Source organism: Phoenix dactylifera, chromosome 9 (genome assembly GCF_009389715.1).
Source record: "Phoenix dactylifera cultivar Barhee BC4 chromosome 9, palm_55x_up_171113_PBpolish2nd_filt_p, whole genome shotgun sequence".
NCBI lineage: Eukaryota > Viridiplantae > Streptophyta > Magnoliopsida > Arecales > Arecaceae > Phoenix > Phoenix dactylifera.
In genome coordinates, this window is record NC_052400.1 from 5,138,548 (window position 1) to 5,141,613 (window position 3,066).

The following is a 3,066-nucleotide window of genomic DNA, read 5'->3' on the forward strand; positions in this document are numbered from 1 at the left end:
TCATGCACTTCATTCCACTTAAACACAACATTCTTTTTAACAAGTTCATTCAAAGGTGCAGCAATAGAACTAAAGTTCTTTACAAACCTTCTATAAAAACTTGCTAAACCATGAAAACTTCTTACCTCATTTACATTCTTAGGTGTAGGCCATTCTCTAATTGCCCTTACCTTCTCCTCATCCACACTTATTCCTTTCGAGCTTACAACAAAACCCAAAAACACAACAGATTCATGGCAAAATGAACACTTTTTAAGATTAGCATATAATTTGTTTTCTCTCAAAACATTAAGAACAACATGCAAATGATTAACATGTTCATCTAAGGTCTTGCTATAAATCAAAATATCATCAAAATACACTACAACAAATTTCCCAATGAAAGAACGCAAAACATGGTTCATTAACCTCATGAAGGTGCTGGGTGCATTAGATAAGCCAAATGGCATCACCATCCACTCATATAAACCATATTTTGTTTTAAAAGCTGTTTTCCATTCATCAACTTCTTTCATGCGAATTTGATAGTATCCACTCTTCAAATCTATTTTAGAAAACACACACGAACCATGCAATTCATCAAGCATATCATCCGATCTAGGGATAGGATATCGATACTTTACAGTGATTTTATTTATGGCTCGGCAGTCCGTACACATGCGCCACGTCCCATCTTTCTTCGGAACCAAGATCACAGGAGCAGAACACGGGCTAAGACTCTCCCTCACAAATCCTTTTTGCAGCAACTCATCTACTTGCCTTTGAATTTCTTTTGCTTCCTCTGGACTTGTTCTGTAGGCTGGTCTATTTGGGATTGAAGAACCTGGAATTAAGTCAATCTGATGCTCAATACCTCTTGTAGGAGGTAATCCATGGGGAATTTCTTCTGGAAAAATATCACCAAATTCCTGTAACAAAGAAGCAACCATACTAGGCAAAGAAGAATTGAGTTCGTTAGTGAAATAAACATCCTTTTGTATGAGCACAAGTAGCTGCTCTTTTGCTAACAAGGCACTCTCAACCTCTCTTTTGCTTGCAAATGCACTCACTCTCTTTTTTTTTCTCTTCTTTGGATTCTGATTTATTCTTTTCTTTCGTCTGCTGACTCTCATTTTTCTTATCTTTTCTCTCTTTTTCTTGAATGCTCAATTGTTCCTCTCTCAACTTACACTCTCTTGTAATTCTGATTTGATCAGCATAGGCCTCGGTTGGTTGGAGAGGTGTTAAAACAATAGTGTGATTGTTCATAACAAGAGTGTATCTATTTTTGTACCCATCATGAATAACCCTTCTATCAAATTGCTACGGACGCCCAAGAAGTAGATGTCCAGCATGCATAGGTGCCACATCACAAAGAACTTCATCCTTGTATTTACCGATGGAAAATGAAATCATCACTTGCTTAGTCACCCTTATGTCTCCACAATCATTCAGCCACTGAAGTCTATATGGATTAGGGTGCTTTAATGTGGGCAAACTCAATTTTTCAACCAACAAGGTGCTAGCAACATTAGTGCAACTACCACTATCAATGATTAAGCTGCATACCTTGTCGTTTATATGGCATCTTGTATGAAATATATGCTCACGTTGCTCCTCATTACCACCCGCCTTAGGTTGCATGTTGAGAGCACGCCTAGTAACAAGCACATCTCCAACAACAGGTTCAGCAACTTCAACATCACTACAATCCTCCAATGGTGGCATGTCATCATCACTTGAGCTCACACTCTCTATGTCTCCATTATCCAGCAGTATCATGGCTCTTTTGTTTGGACATTGAGAAGCAATATGTCCAACTCCTTGACACCTGAAACATTTGATATCACGAGATCTAGAGGATGAATTAGTTTCCATTTTACCTTTAGGTGCAGCAATCGAATTTTTGGCCTTTGCATCTTCTTTTGGCTTTGACACAGATTTGTTATTTTGCCAATTCGATTTCCATGAGGAACTAGTAGTAAATTTGGAAGTACTCTTAGCTTTCAATTGCCTTTCCACTAGAATAGCTTTGTGCAGCAAATCCTCCATCTCTATATAATGTTGCAATTCTACCACATCAGCTATCTCCTTCTTTAAACCTCCAATGAATCTAGCCATAGTTGCCTCTCGGTCTTCTTCAACATTGGCTCTAATCATGGCTATTTCCATCTCCTTATAGTAATCTTCCACACTCATGGAGCCTTGAGTTAGACTTTGCAATTTCCTGTGCAAATCTCTATAGTAGTGGCTGGGTACAAACCTTTTTCTCATGACAGCCTTCATCTCATCCCATGTACCAATAGGCCTCTCCCCATTTCTACGTCTACTAGTCACCATTTGATCCCACCAAATACTAGCATAATCATGGAACTCAACAATGGCTAGTTTAACCCTCTTCTCCTCGGAATAATTATGACATTCAAACACATGTTCAACCTTTCTCTCCCACTCTAAATATAATTCAGGATCATTTTTACCTTAGAATGCAGGGATTGTCATCTTAATACTTCCCAAATGACTGTCTTTTCTTGATTCATCTCTTTGCCTCCTTCCATTACTTCTTCCATCCGAATACTCCTCTTCTTCTTCTTCTTCAAACATCCGCCCCCTCAAAGGTTTGAGTCTGCTTGGTGATTCCAAATCATTCATTCGTGCACCAAGCTTAGTAAGTTGATCAGCAATGGCTTTCATCCATAACTTCATATCAACATCTGGTTGTTTACTACCTTCACTACTCATCTTTGTATGCTGCAATCAAAAGATTAGTATAAACAGAATAGGTCCTCACACACTCCTCTCTCTGGTGGACACTCTTTTATGGCTTTTTCTTGATGATGATCTCACCCTCTTGCCTTTTACCACTTAGCTTCACCTTATGAGCTCTTAAATAAGAACCTTTTGGATGTTTCTACACAACAGGAAACAGTAAGGAGTCGATGATAACCTTAGGGAACAAGAACTCGCAAGGAACAATTTAATTGGATCCAACAAAGGGTTCAAGGAAGGTTTGAATTGAGAACAATTCAATGGAAGCGTTAAAGAACCCACAAGGAAATTAGAAGCAAAATCTGCCCCGAATTTTTT